Here is a 16,333-nt window from a genome sequence, read left to right as displayed (position 1 = left end):
TTTTTGGTTATCTATTTTTAAATTCATTTCTTTTTCCCATTGATTTATATATTCTGGTCTTTCTTGTGCTTCCAAATCTGTCAGTATACTATAAATTTTTGATGTTCCGTTTTTTAATGGTGTTTCATTGCTACATAGCTTTTCCAGTGCAGTTAATTTTGTTTCATCTCTCAGTGGGTGTGGTATTGTGCTTACTAGGTGCCTTAGTTGAGTATACTTCCATTCATTCATCTTCCATCCATTCCTTTCCTCTATTTCTACTCGTGTTCTTATTTTACCATTTCTAGTGATATCTTTCAGTTGTGGGTTACCTATTCCTTGGATTTCAAATATTTCCCTCCCAGGGGTGAAGAGATTCGATCCTGTGAGTGCTAATAGTGGTGAATTATATTTCCATTCATTCTTTAAGTGGATGGTGTCCCAAATTTTAAATACATTTTTTGTTATTTCGTGCGTGTCGGTGTCCAATATTCTATATTTCCGTGGAATCCAAATATTCTTATGTAGTGTGGCTCCACTTATTGTGTTTTCCATTTCCACCCATTTTTTTTCATTTTTCTCATTTGTCCACTCTAACATTCGTGTTAAAACTATGGCTTTATAGTACCTACTTATATCTGGAGCGGCAAGACCTCCATGCTCCTTTTTCCTTGTGATCAGCGTGTAATTAATTCTTGGTTTTTTATTAAGCCATATGTATTTTAGCAGGATTGTTTTAATTACTTTAAAAAAGCTCTGCGGGATTTTTACTGGTAACATCTGTAATCTGTAGTTTATTTTAGGTAATATCGTCATCTTAAACATATTTATTCTTCCAATCCATGAAAGTGGCTGTATTCTTAACTTTTTCATTTCTTCTTTGACCTCATTGATCAGTGGAATAAAGTTTGCCTGATAAATTTTTTCGACTCTAGGAGTTATTTTATTTCCAAGGTAATTTAGTTCTTTTACCCAAGTGAATGGGAATTCTTTTTGTAAAAACTGAACTTCCTTTTTCTCTAGACCTATGTTTAATATTTCCGTTTTTATTGGATTAATTTTGAAGTTTGACAGTTCTCCGTATTTTTTAATTTCTTTCAGTATGTTTGGGAGTGACACTCTTGGGTTGGATACGTACATCAAGATGTCGTCCGCGTAAGCAGCGATCTTATGCTCTTTTCCTCCTAGTTTCGCTCCTTCTACCTCTTTGTTATTGCGGAGTGTTGCTAATAGTGGTTCTAAAGCCAATACATATAATAGTGGAGACAGTGGACAGCCTTGCCGTGTTCCATTCTGCATCGTAATCTTTGGAGAGAGTCTACCGTTTACTTTTACGACTGCTGTCGGGCCATTATACAAATTTGTTATCCACTTCATCATTTTTGTCCCGATACCCAAATGCCGCAATGTATCCATCATGAAACCCCAGTCTACCCTGTCAAATGCTTTTTCTGCTTCCAATGACAGGAATAGAACTGGGGTCTCATTCTGCACCTTCTTGTGCAACATCAATAATGATTTTAGGCTGTTGTCCCGCCCCTCTCTCCCCGGGACAAAACCAGTTTGGTCCGGGTTGATCCACAGTGGGATTAGTTTTTTTATCCTAGTGGCCAGGATCTTGGAGTACAGCTTCGTATCGGCGTTCAATAGGGCTATTGGCCTGTAGCTTGAGCAGTTAACTTTGTCTTTCCCTTCTTTTGGTAGTATTGTAATATGAGCTAATAACGATTCACTTCTTATTTCTTCATCTTCCCCTAAGGAATTCATATATTCTAATAGTTTTGGAGTCAGCTGTTCTTCAAATTTTTTATAGCATTTGACCGTAACCCCGTCTGGTCCTGGGCTTTTTCCTACGGGAGTTTCCTTTAATGCCAGTTTTACCTCTTCATGCGTAATATTTTTTTCCAATTCTTCTAGTTGGTCTATTTTTAGTTTTGGTAAGTTTGCTTTTTTTAAATATTCTTGTATCTTCTTTGTTCTTGTATTCGCTTCTTTCCAACTTTCCTGTCCTTTTATTGCATAAAGGGAGCTGAAGTATTTTTGAAATGTTATCGCTATATCTGTAGTTTTATTTACCACTTCTCCTTTTTCATTTTTGATCTTCTCAATGTAATTCAAAGACTTCTTTTTTTTTTACCAGATTTGCTAGGTATTTTCCTGGTTTATTACCCCATTTATATTTTTCTTGTACTACTCTGTTGTAGTCCTTCCTTTCTTCTTGTTCCATCCAGTCTTTTAATTGCTCTCTCTTTTGAGATAGTAGGCCGAAGATTTTGTTGTTTACTTGATTTTTATGTTTTCGTTCCAATTCATACATTTCTTTAATTATTTGTTGCATGTTTGTTTTCCTTTCCTGTTTTTTTCTTGCCCCTATGGCTATTAACTTGCCCCTAATAACAGATTTATGCGCCTCCCATATTGTTGCTTTCGATACCTCTGGTGTATCGTTTTCCTCAAAATATCTTTTAATTTCTTCTATGATGCTTTTTTCGGTCTCACTGTCTTCTAATAAAGTTTCGTTGATTCTCCATGGACCCCTTTCAAGGACTTCTCCTTTTATTTTCATTCTCAAGGTTACTGGGCTGTGATCTGAGGCGGTTATTATGCCTATTTTTGTTTCTTCTATTTCTTCCAAGTTTCTATGTTCGACCATGATGTAATCCAATCTGGAGTAAATTTTGTGTACTGTTGAGTAGAATGTGTAGTCCTTTGTGCTGGGGTGCTGAATTCTCCAAGGGTCTATTAGTTGCTGTTCATATAATGTTCTTTTTAATTTCTTTAGTTGATTTACCTCTTTGTCCCTTACTCTTGAGGTACTGTCCATTTTATTATCCATGCTGAAGTTGAAGTCTCCAGCTAGTATTAATTTTCCTTGCTTGAATTCCATTAGTATTTTAATTATATCTATCAAATATTTTTTAGGGTTCTTATTAGGACAGTAGACATTGGCCAATGTATATTTTACCCCGTGTATAGTTCCTGTAATAAATAGATATCGACCCTCCGGGTCTATTTTTCTTTGATCTATTAGAAAACGTACATTTTTCCCTATACCGATGGCTACTCCTTTGGCCCTTCTTATTGGCGAGTCTCCTTGATACCATGTTGGTATGTTTCTTGAATAAATTTTGGCATTTGAGTTTTGGGTTATATGCGTCTCCTGTAGGAAAATTATTTCTGCTTTACTTTTTTCTAGTTCTCGGAGAATGATGTTTCTCTTCCCTGGGGAATTTAGTCCTCGGACATTGTAAGAGATTATTTTTATGCTGTTTACGTTTTCCATTCTTGTGCCTTTTCTTCCCCGCCCGTCCTCCGGCCCTCCCCCCCACGCGGTCCCCCTAGGTGACCGGATGGAGGGGACACCCAGCGGACGCACGGGGTCTCCTCATCTCTTGTCTCAAAATAGGTGCGCCTATGTAACCACTCATGTGACTCAGACCTTTCCCTCCCCACCCTCCTCCCCTCCCTTTTCCCTCCTCCCACCCTCCCCCTCCCTTTTTTCTGATATGGGTTTTTTACCCCCATATTCTCTAGAGCTGAGAGCGTTTTACTTTGTTTTGTGGGGCACGCTCTGCCCCCTCTGCTCTATTTATTGTGAGGCGGAGCTCTGTAAGACACCCTATTCCCCCCCTGCCTAAGCACTAATAGGGCGACCCCCTGTCCACTCCATGAGTCCCTGTTTCCCTCTCCCTGCATTTTTGTTGTGTTTTACCAATCCTTTCACTTTCCTTTTTTCCCATCCCATCAACCCCAGCCCCCCCCCCTTTCCACTCTAAGGCCCCTTGCACCGTTGTGTGGTATTTTCTCAGATATTAATTTCCTAGTTTCTTTAGTTGTCTTATTTCTCTATCTATTGCTGTGGAGGTACTATCCATTCTATGGTCCATGCTAAAATTGAAGTCTCGGGCCAATACTAATTTGCCTTGCTTAAATTCCATTAAGACTTTTAATATATCTATCAGATATTTTTTGGGGTTTGTATTGGGACAGTAAACATTAGCGAGTGTATATTTTACTCCCTGTATGGAGCCTGTAAGAAAAAGGAAGTGCCCCTCAGGGTCTATTTTTCTTCTTTCTATTAGAAAACGTAGATTTTTCCCTATTCCGATGGCCACCCCTTTGGCCCTTCTTATTGGTGAGTCTCCAAAGTACCATGTTGGTATACTTCTGGAATACATTTTTATATTTGAATTTTGAGTGATGTGTGTCTCCTGCAGAATTATTATTTCTGCGTTGCTTTTATCCAGTTCTCGAAGAATTATGTTTCTCTTCCCTGGGGAGTTCAATCCTCGGACATTATAAGGCAGAATTTTTATACTATTCATATTTTCCATTTTTTTCTTTTCCCTTCTCTCCTCTCTTCTCCAACCCCACGCGTCCTCCCCGAGTCCCCCCCGTCCAATTAAAGGGCTGGGAGGAGGGACCTCCGGGCCGACCCGCAGGGTCTCCACAACCTTGTTTCAAGGTAACTGAGCATAGTAGTAACCTGTGCAAACCAGCTCTTTCCCTCCCTTTCCCCCCCAAACCCCCTCTCCCTACCCCCCTCCACCTCCCTCCCTCCCTCCCTCCCTCCCTGGTGAGGGTGCTTTGACCCCATGGTCTCTAGAGCAGAGAGCACTTTTGTTTTAGGGGGCTCAATTCTGCCCCCACTGCTCTACTAGGTCTGAGGCAGAATTCTGTAAGATGCTCTGAGCCCCTCTCTACTCTACTCAGAGAGGGTAACCCCCTGACCACACCGTGAGTCCCTATCTCCCCCTCTTACCTCTAGTTTATTTTATTTATTTGTTATCCTCTTTTTCTATTTCTCCTTTCATTCACCCTCCGCCACAGCCCACCCCCCACCCAGCCTCCCCCCCAACTTAGAGGCTACACCTCTTGTCTATTATAAATTTTCACGCTGCTGTTCAAACACTTATACCCTTTAGGGCTCAGCTTCATGTGTTCTGTTCCTAAAGCTTAATTTGCATTGAAGATCCTCTCGTATCTCTGTTTGTTCTTGTCTGTTTACATTCCTACCAATTAATGGTAAAGGGATTTCTAATTTATTGCAAAAGTCCGGTATCTCTTCTATAAATCTTAGTCTAGCACGTTAAGAAGAAGAAGGTTGTTAAGACCCCTACTGAACATTCTCCAGGAGCAGGAAATTCAGTATAACTGGGGCTTTCCAGCATGCTTAATAGCAAAGAAAAAAGGTACACTTTTTTGGCTGTAGGCGGAGTCTTATTATAATTAGGGGTGGGGCATATGTTTGTAGGTGTGGCATAGCAAACAAAGTGGCAAAATGGGCATAGTTTACATAAAATAGTGGGCGTGGTTCAAATGTGGGTGTGGTTAGAGTCTGAGATGAATGAGAGATGGAGAAAGAAAGTGGAAAAGAGGGAGGGAGAGAGAAAGAAGGAGGGAAGGAGAGAGAAGGAAGGCAAGAGGGATGGAAGGACAACAGGCCCAGATCCTATACCACAATAGAAATGTGCATTCCAGAGTTTAATAAATCAGCAGATTAAGATACTCCAAACACCTGGTGTTAGCGCTTCAATCATCCCGGAACCATGGTTGTTGTGGTGTCAGGATGATTGAAGCACATTATTACTATTATTACATTGTAATATAGAATGAAATCATTTAACTCACCATAATGCAGAATCAGTGGGACCCCTGAGCGTGTCACCTGGCACGTTGCCTGCCACCAGATGCCATCAGGTGCCGTCCTTGCATCAGGTGCCCCCAGCAGAGTCTGTCCTTAAATCAGGTGCCCCAGCAGAGTCCGTCCTTACATCAGGTGCCCCCAGCAGAGTCTTTCCTTACAGCAGGTGCCCCAACAGAGTCCGTCCTTATATCAGGTGCCCCAGAAGCAAAGGCCCTCCTTACAGATCTGTGTCCCTGGCAGCAGAGCCCCTCCTTACATCTGGTGTCCCCAGTGGAGCCCCTCCTTATATCAGGTGTCCCCAGTGGAGCCCCTCCTTACATCAGGTGTCCCCAGCAGAGCCCCTCCATACATCTGGTGTCCCCAGCGGAGCCCCTCCTTACATCAGGTGTCCCCAACGGAGCCCCTCTTTACATCTGGTGTCCCAAGCAGAGTTCATCCATACATCTGGTGTCCCCAGCAGAGCCCCTCCATACATCTGGTGTCCCCAGCGGAGCCTCTCCTTACATCTGGTGTCCCCAGCGGAGCCCCTCCTTACATCTGGTGTCCCCAGCAGAGCCCCTCCTTACATCTGGTGTCCCCAGCGGAGCCCCTCCTTACATCTGGTGACCCCAGCGGACCCCCTCCTTACATCTGGTGACCCCAGAGGAGCCCATCCATACATCTGGTGTGCCCAGTGGAACCCCTCCATACATCAGGTGTCCCCAGTGGAGCCCCTCCTTACATCTGTGTCCCCAGCGGAGCTCCTCCTTACATCTGGTGTCCCCAGCGGAGCCCCTCCTTACATCCAGTGTGCCTGCAGCGGAGTTTCCACCGCCATTACCATACATTATTAGTAACAGACCGAGGTAAGCAAGATAGAGGTGGAGTCGGCCAAGTGGCCTTCAATAAAAATTGAGCTGCGGTGCTGCCCCCCGCTCCTTTCCACAACAGGTCACAAACAGACCGGCAGCAGGGCGGGGGTGGGTGGTGCTGCAGCTCAATTTCTATTGTCAGCCACCCGGCTGGGTCCGCCTCTTGTTCTTGGTCTTCGGTAAAATGGCGACATTATCTTCGCCGGCCGCGGACCTCTAGCGGAGGTGGCGGGGAGCCACGAAAAATTGAGAAAAAAAAATTCCCAGAACATTTCCCGGGAAATGCTTAAATCGGGAAAAAGGTCCAAATCCCGGGAATGTCCCGAGACATTTGGTAAGTATGTGCATGATGCTGGGGCTATGGCAAAATTAGCTGTGGGCAAGGAGGCAGAATAAGCCACTCTAGCAGCTGTGGTGGACTGCGCACTAATCTCTGCTTGGGTGATAGAGGATAAGGAGGATGAGGATGGTTTAGTAACCAAGGCCACCATCTCCTCTGCATGATGTGGCTGGATAGCATAGGTAACATCACTTAAAATAGAAAATAGTGCCTTGCCTAAAGATGGACCATGTCCACTTTTGCTTGTGGACACAGAGACTGCTAGCCCCCTCACAGTGGCATGAGAACCTCTGCCTCTCCTTGTTGGCCTCCCAGACGTAATTGGGAGCTTATTGCCAAAATGTAATAGAGACAGGGTATCGTGAAACTGGATGAACTTTATTCAGTGGAAAGTGGTGTTTGGTGCACTTTAATTTGAGGACTGCCACTGTCAGATGACATGCAGCAACCAAAAAAAAAGGGGGGGGGTTGTACAGCACTGTATACAGCAATAAATGTTATATAATGCGGTTAAACACACTGCACTACATAGACACACTTCACTGACACACTACAATATACTGCAGTAAAACTGCACTGATGCACTACAATATACTGCAGTAAAACTGCACTGACGCACTACAATATAATTTGGTAAAAGTGCACTGATCCACTGCAATATACTGCAGTAAAAGTGAACTGACACACTACAATATACTACTGTAAAAGTGCACTGACACACTACAATATACTGTATTAAAGGTGCACTGACACACTGCAATATAATGCAGTAAAAGTACACTGACACACTACAATATACTGCAGTAAAAGCACACTGATGTACTTCAACATAATGCAGTTAAATTGCACTGATGTAAAAATAAAGTGACAAGTAACGGCGCCAGAAAATTTGTGAAAGCTGAGTGAAGCTGCCCCTTTAAAAGTGGATAACCCACTCCAAGTGTGTGAATAAATATAGGAAAGGATGTATGGAGCTACCTCATACACACACCTTCATCTTTTTAACATTTGTGACAAATTCATAAAAACTAAACATTTCCAAAAAAAGTCTTTCACAAAGGAATATATATGTACAAAAAAACAGTCCAAATAAGGAAACGCAAGGATCAGAAACCAGCAAATCTGAATGTGACGTCAGTGGAGAGCAGACATACAGCCTCATCCAGATTTGCTGGTTCCTGATCCTTGTGTTTTGAAATGCACACCACGGTTGGTAGGACATCTATCCTAAGCTATACATGTCAGTGCTAACTTATAGCACAACCTAATGGCCTGTAATTGTCATCATAGGTGTACCTCAACTGTGAGAGACAAAATGTGGAAACAAATCCAGGCAATCACATTGTCTGATTTTTGAAAGAATTTATTTGCAAATTATGGTGGAAAATAAGTATTTGGTCAATATCAAAAGTTCATCTCAATAGTTTGTTATATATCCTTTGTTGGCAATGACAGAGGTCAAACGTTTTCTGAAAGTCTTCACAAGGTTGTCACACACTGTTGCTGGTATGTTGGCCCATTCCTCCCTGCAGATCTCCTCTAGAGCAGTGATGTTTTGGGGCTGTCGCTGGGCAACACGGACTTTCAACTCCCTCCAAAGGTTTTCTATGGGGTTGAAATCTGGAGACTGGCTAGGCCACTCCAGGACCTTGAAATACTTCTTACGAAGCCACTCCTTCATTGTGTTTGGGATCATTGAATGCTGAAAGACCCAGCCACGTTTCATCTTCAATGCCCTTGCTGATGGGAGGAGGTTTACACTCAAAATCTCATGATACATGTCCCCATTCATTCTTTCATGTACATGAATCAGTCGTCCTGTTCCCTTTGCAGAGAAACAGCCCCAAAGCAGGATGTTGCCACCCCCATGCTTCACAGTAGGTATGGTGTTCTCTCTTCTCCAAACACGACGAGTTGTGTTTCTACCAAACAGTTCTACTTTGGTTTCATCTGACCATATGACATTCTCCAAATCCTCTTCTGGATCATCCAAATGCTCTCTTGCAAACCTCAGACGAGCCCAGACATGTACTGCTTAAGCAGGGGGACACGTCTGACACTGCAGGATCTGATTCCTCGGCAGAGTAGTGTGTTACTGATGGTAGCCTTTGTTACGTTGGTCCCAGCTCTCTGCAGGTCATTCACTAGGTCCCCCCGTGTGGTTCTGGGATTTTTGCTCACCGTTCTTGTGATCATTTTGACCCCACGGGGTGAGATCTTGCGTGGAGCCCCGGATCGAGGGAGATTATCAGTGGTCTTATATGTCTTCCATTTTCTAATTATTGCTTCCACAGTTGATTTCTTCACACCAAGCTGCTTGCCTATTGCAGATTCAGTCTTCCTAGCCTGGTGCAGGTCTACAATTTTGTTTCTGGTGTCCTTCGACAGCTCTTTGGTCTTCACCATAGTTGAGTTTGGAGTGTGACTGTTTGAGGTTGTGGACAGGTGTCTTTTATACTGATAACAAGTTCAAGCAGGTGCCATTAATACAGGTAATGAGTGGAGGACAGAGGAGCCTCTTAAAGAAGAAGATACAGGTCTGTGAGAGCCAGAAATCTTGCTTGTTTGTAGGTGACCAAATACTTATTTTCCACTATAATTTGCAAATAAATTTGTTCAAAAATCAGACAATGTGATTGTCTGGATTTGTTTCCACATTTTGTCTCTCATAGTTGAGGTAAACCTATGATGACAATTACAGGCCTCTCTCATCTTTTTAAGTGGGAGAACTTGCACAATTGGTAGCTGACTAAATACTTTTTTGCCCCACTATAAGAGTGCATTGCTTTACTTACTTGTATATACTGGCATTAAACCTATTGCACTATGATTGTCTATATGCTTCTCCCAAGTCACATTGCTTGATCATCATCAAAGATTAAAGGCTAAGTTCACCTTTGTTCACCTTTTTTTTTTTCTAAATTCCAGCTCCCCTATGTACCAATATAGCATTCATACACTTTTTTTTGCAAAAATATCAAAGCTTTCCATAAAATCTACAGACATGTACCTTACTGTTCTCCATCCATGTTTCCAAATGTATCTATTGTTTCTGTCTTACTTCCTTACAGACTATAGGTTATTACACAGGAAGGGGTTGACAAGCTGACCTCATTAGCACCCACCCTACATCATCCACCCACTCCCAGCTGCACATTTTTTAACTGGTTGCCGACCAGCCATCCCAGTGTTACTGCGGCAGACTGGCACGGCTGGGCAAAACGACGTTACCTTATATTGCTTCGCCTTTTGGCCACTAGGGGCGCGCGCCCGCAGCATGTTCCCAGAGCCGATGAGATGACCGCCGGGCATACGCGATCGCTCATGACAGAGCAAACTGGGATCTGCGTGTGTAAATACACAAATGCCGGTTCTTTCAGGGGAGAGGAGACAGATCGTGTGTTCATACAAAGTATGAACACTGATCTCTCTCTTCCCCTAGTCAGTCCCATCCCCCCACAGTTATAATACACCTAGGGAACACAGTTAACCCCTTGATCGCACCCTAGTGTGAACTCCTTCCCTGCCAGTGATATTTATACACTAATTAGTGCATTTTTATAGCACTAATCGCTGTATAATTGTCAATGGTCCCAAAAATGTGTCAAAAGTGTCCAATTTGTCCGCCACAATATTGCAGTCCCAATAAAAATCGCAGATCGCCACCATTACTAGTAAAAAAAAAAAAAATAAGAATAGAAATGCCATAAATCTATCCCCTATTTTGTAGACGCTATAACTTTTGCACAAACCGATGAATATATGCTTATTGTGTTTTTTTTTACCAAAAATATGTAGAAGAATATATATCGACCTAAACTGAGGAAAACATTTTTTGTGGGATATTTATTATAGCAAAAAGTAAAAGATATTGTGTTTTTTTTTCAAAATTGTTGTTCTTCTTTTGTTTTTAGAGCAAAAAATAAAAACTGCTGAGGTGATCTAATACCACCAAAAGAAAGCTCTATTTGTGGGAAAAAAAGGACGTCAATTTTGTTTGGGTACAGCGTCGCACAACATGTAATTGTCAGTTAAATCTACGCAGTGCTGTATCTCAAACAATGGCTTGGTCATTGAACAGCCAAATCTTCCGGGGCTGAAGTGGTTAAATGAGATGCAATCAATCAGCGATCACCCTTCTCACTAAATACACAATTTACAATCAGATTGGAGCAAAGGCAGTTTATTCATCTAAATGAACGCAGGCAGCAGAACTTTATAAAGAAGCAGGCTTTCAGTGCACTAGATTTCCTGGTATGGTTGAGTGTCCCTGTGGAGTGTATTGTCTTGTTCATAGTTCTTTGTCAGGCTGCTTTCTGGTACTCAGGACTAACTGAAGGACTCTTGAAGCAACATAACAGGTATGTAGGTAAGAGAGCACCACAGAAATGCTTAAATTCAGATATCATTTATTAGTAGTCTCTGTAAAACATTCAACATGTTTCAGTATTAGTACCAATGAACCATTATTGTTTCTGCTGAGCAATAATGCACCGTTAATGTATCTGTTAAGCCCCAATGCACTGTCACTATTAGTGTAAATGTCTTTATTATTGCTTTTATTTCATAATTATATATACACAACTCATTCATCACACTTACATCCCATGAGCAGAAAGCAAGGGGGTGGTGGGACATTAAATGAGGTGCATGATAACATGCACCTCCATCCCTAAATCAGAAGTAAGAAGGGGGTTTTTGGGGACTTTGAGTGAGGCACAAGACACGCAGTAGGAGAAATTGTAAAGTTGTTTGATTGGCATGTAAACAAGACATTGAACATGAGTATTTTTATATATACACAAGGTGATGGCATACAAAAAAAAGAAGAATTCATGCATGTACATGCGCACATCAAAAATCGTTTAGTATCCCATGGAAGTAACTAGTATAAAAAGCCAATGCTTATTGAGTAATGGATACAAATGGGTTATAGGATGCAAATAAATCACAGTTGAGGTCAAGCTATGTGTTGGGAACATGATGACATTGATAGGCTTGACGCGTTTCATGGCCAGTTGCCACTCATCAGGGGAAAACGCATAGTGTATCTGAAAAACATTTAAAAAAGGTACCAAATAGGATATAATGTTTTGCCCAGATAGTGAGAAACAAGATGTGTATCTCCCTGAAATACTTACATATAAATAGTTCTAAATAAGCAATGTTGCAAGTCAGGATCTGCGAGGCAAGTCTATCCCAGGAGCTGAGGGAATGAACCCACGGAGGAAGCGAGCGCACCGACACACCCCAGGAGCAACCTCCAAACGTAATAAGAAAAGGTGAAAAAATTCAGATATGTCTGTAAATGATATTTGACCAATATGTGTGAATAATACCAGTATATACATACAGTATTCATGGACTATACACCAACACCCAATATTGCCTGAAAAAGTGAAAAGCATAGTACATACAAAGTGAAGGGAATCATATATCACAAAAAGAATATTAAAAATGAAAAAATATATAAATAAAAATTAAAAAATAGTGAAAAGTAAAAAAATCACATGAAAATCATGCAATATCCCGATGGGGAAAGTGTGAAGAAAAACAAAGAGGTGTGCAGTCTTGGTGATAGAGAGGAATTCACAGGGATAGTTACCTGTTGACATTGCACAGAGACATGCTCTGAGACATAATGTGCATGCTCTGAGACATGATGTGCTCTGAGACACGATGTGCACATGCATGTGTAAGGAGAAAAGCCAGAGTGTGTACAAGACTCCCAATGGGGGTATAAGTAACACCCGACACTCCCTGGGCTCCTCCCATACATAATCATGGAAAAGAAGCCAACACCCATTGTTGCCTGGAAAAGTGAATTTTGTAGTGGATACAAAGTGAAGGAAACCATATACCACAAAAGAAAAGAGAATAAAAAGGTGAAAAATCGCATTAAGATCATGTAGCTTTCCAAAGAGGGGAAGGGTGAGGAAAAACAAAAAGATTTGTGATAATGGTGATAAAGAGGAAATCGCAGGGATAGTTACCTGGTGACATTGCACAGAAATGTGCTCTGACACAAAACTAGAACTAGTAGAAATATTAAAATACAGACAGCATATGTGGACAAAATGTATAGTATCATCCAAATCATACACCGGGGTAGTGAGTTAAAATTCACTGGGGTCAGGTCAGAAAAATTGTCTTCTAGTGGAGGTCCAAGTGTCATATTGGTGCTAGGACTCCACATGATATTCTCCACATCACAGCCTCCTGTGCACGTCACAGGCCCCTCATCTCAGAACCCCCATCACAGACTGACCCTCAAACACCGATTGACCCCCATCACAGACTGACCAATCACAGACTGACCCCCAATCACTGACTGGCTTCCATCACAGACTGACCCCCATCACAGACTGCCCCATCACAGACTGACCCCCATCACAGACTGACCCCCCATCACAGACTGACCCCCCATCACAGACTGGCCCCCATCACAGACTGACCCCCCATCACAGACTGCCCCATTACAGACTGCCCCATCACAGATTGACCCCCCATCACAGCCTGGCCCCCATCACAGACTGACCCCCAATCATAGACTGGCCCCCCACACAGACTGAGCCATATCACAGACTGACCCATCACAAACTGACCCCCAATCAAACCCCCATATCACAGACTCACCCCCATCACAGACTGACCCCCCATCACAGACTGGCCCCCATCACAGACTGACCCCCCATCACAGACTGCCCCATCACAGACTGCCCCCATCACAGATTGACCCCCCATCACAGCCTGGCCCCCATCACAGACTGACCCTCAATCATAGACTGGCCCCCCACACAGACTGAGCTATATCACAGACTGACCCATCACAAACTGATCCCCAATCAAACCCCCATATCACAGACTCACCCCCATCACAGACTGGCCCCCCATCACTGACTGACCCCCCATTACAGACTGACCACTCCATCACAGACTGACCCCCCATCACAGACTGGCCCCCCATCACAGACCCCCCTCAATAGTAGACTCCTGTCCTCATACCAGCACAGCATCCCCCCTCCCCACAGAGCTCTACCTTATTCACACAAGACTGAAAGCAAAGCAGCCCTGGACAACGGGCGGGACTTTTCAGGTTAAAGGTGAGTGATTGATTGCTGGGACCGCCCCACTGCGTTGCAACCAATCACCCGCTTCTTAACTTAAAAAGTCCTGCCTTTTTTCCAGAGCAACCGCGTTTCTCATCTTGTGTGAATAAGACAGGCAGTGTGGGGAGGGGCAGTGTAGCAATCCTATCAAAGGGACAGACCCGTGTGCAGCATGCCTGCCATGTTGTGCACATAGTAGCAGCAGGCTGGCAGGTGAGCCGACGGTGAGGAGAGGGCACACAGGCAACTATTTGGCGAGGTTGCGGTCCGGGTAGTATGGCTACTTGGGCCGGAACTGGACCGCAGTCCGCCATTTAGTGATGACTTTCATACACCAGTATAAATTGATCAAAAACAAATATACAAATTAATCCAGACCAACCAATCAATTGTGCCTCATCCCTATTATTATAGAAAGCAAAGGGGTTGTGGGACTTTAAATGAGGTGCATGATAAAATGCACCTCCATCTCTAAATTAGAAGTAAGAAAGGGGTTTTTGGGACTTTGAGTGAGGCACAAGACACGTGGTAGGAGAAATTGTAGCAGAAACCTGAAATTGTCTCAATATTTCTTTGAGCGTAAAAGGGTTGATAAGGGCTTAGCTACACTATACATAGTGCAGAGTATTTTTTAAAAAAGCAAGCAATGAGACAAAAGCTCCTAATATATTTAGATGCATAATTATTAGGCATAGGTACATTCTATTGTAAAAGAACAAATTCACACAACTAGTCACATTCATCAGTACATTACATTACAACTGTGCTTAAAGGCTAACCCCACTTTCATGGGGAAAAAAAATAGAAACAAATAAAATAATATAGCATATACAATGACGACACAAGTCATATTGTAATTAAATATTATTAAATATGACCTTTCCTTTTTAATCTGCAGCTCTGTAATTATCTGTAAAATGCAATGCAATATGGCTGCCTGGAGGTGTTCTGAAACCACTCCCATTAGACTCACTTAGCACATGGGCACAGAGGAACAAACAGTGATTTCTTTAGAATTAAAAAAGGAAGGAATCTGCAACAAAGTTTGTTAAAATCCTTGCAATGTATATAGATCACCCACAGGGGAATGTTTTTTTTCTCAACAAAGGTGAAGTTACGCTTTAACCTCATGCCAATCGGGCCATAGCCCATGGGACGTCCTCACAGAATCGCGCTCCTGCACCCGGGAACATCCGTGACCGCCAGGTCCGGGGGACCCGGCACATCACGGATCACTGTAAATGGCCGCTGCTAGCAGCTGTTTACCACATGATCGCTCCAACAAATGAAGGAGCATCACTTGTAAGCAAACCGACGTCATGTCATGACACCGGTTTCTCCCTCCCCTCTCTGTACAGTGTGAGAGGAGAGAGGGAGAGATTGTTTGCAGTGCTGTGGGCACTACACATTCAGCCCACAGCTCTGCTCAGTGTCCATGCTCTGCCAGTACTCTGCCATACTATGCAATACTCTGCAATACTGTGCAATACTCTGCAATACTCTGCAATTCTATGTAATACTCTGCAATACTATGCAATACTCTGCCAATACTCTGCCAATACTCGCCAATACTCTGCAATAAATTTTAACAGTCTTTTTTGATTTATAGCGCAAAAAATTAAAAACCCAGCGGTGATTAAATACCACCAAAAGAAAGCTCTATTTGTGTGAAAAAAAGGACAAACATTTCAAATGGGTACAGTGTTGCATGACTGAGTAATTGTCATTCAAAGTGTGAGAGCACTGAAAGCTGAAAATTGGCCTGGTTAGGAAGGGGGTTTAAGTGCCCAGTGGTCAAGTGGTTAAGCTAGAAATTAATTCAATTTACCTTAATGTGAGTTCAAACCTACTGAATCCTAATATCAGCAAGCAGATTGATTTCCTTCATAGCATCTGAGTTGTGCAGCCTCCTCTCTCTCCCTTTCTGTGATGTGTATTATTAATCAGAGCCATACATTAAAGTCAGGTTTTATTCTAATTTAGGAGGAATGCATTTATACATTTAATTTGTTATATAGGAGAGACCGCAGAGAATCTATAGAGGTGCTCTATGAGGTTCCTACATAAAAAAATGGTATTTAACATTTGTTCCCACACCACCATATTACCAATAAAAGGGAGTTACTGTAGCAGTACAGAAATACTAAAACATCTTTACCTGGATGAAAAACTGAATTTCTTAGCAGGTAAGCTGTGTTTCCTTGATGCAGTTTACAGTGTTTTGTATTGAGTCGCCCCATATATAGTTTTATTACTTTTTGACCCAGCTAGTCAAATCTTTTTCCACTTCCTGTATTAGGCCAAGCTGTGGAATTTCCCCGTAAAACAAACATTAAAATGTTAACCAGAGTGAATTTTTTTTTTTTTCATACATAAAATCATCAATAACTATTCTATCTATTCATTG

The sequence above is a fragment of the Aquarana catesbeiana genome, linkage group LG02 (assembly GCF_042186555.1).
Source record: "Aquarana catesbeiana isolate 2022-GZ linkage group LG02, ASM4218655v1, whole genome shotgun sequence".
Classification (NCBI taxonomy): Eukaryota; Metazoa; Chordata; class Amphibia; order Anura; family Ranidae; genus Aquarana; species Aquarana catesbeiana.
This window is presented reverse-complemented; position numbering follows the sequence as displayed.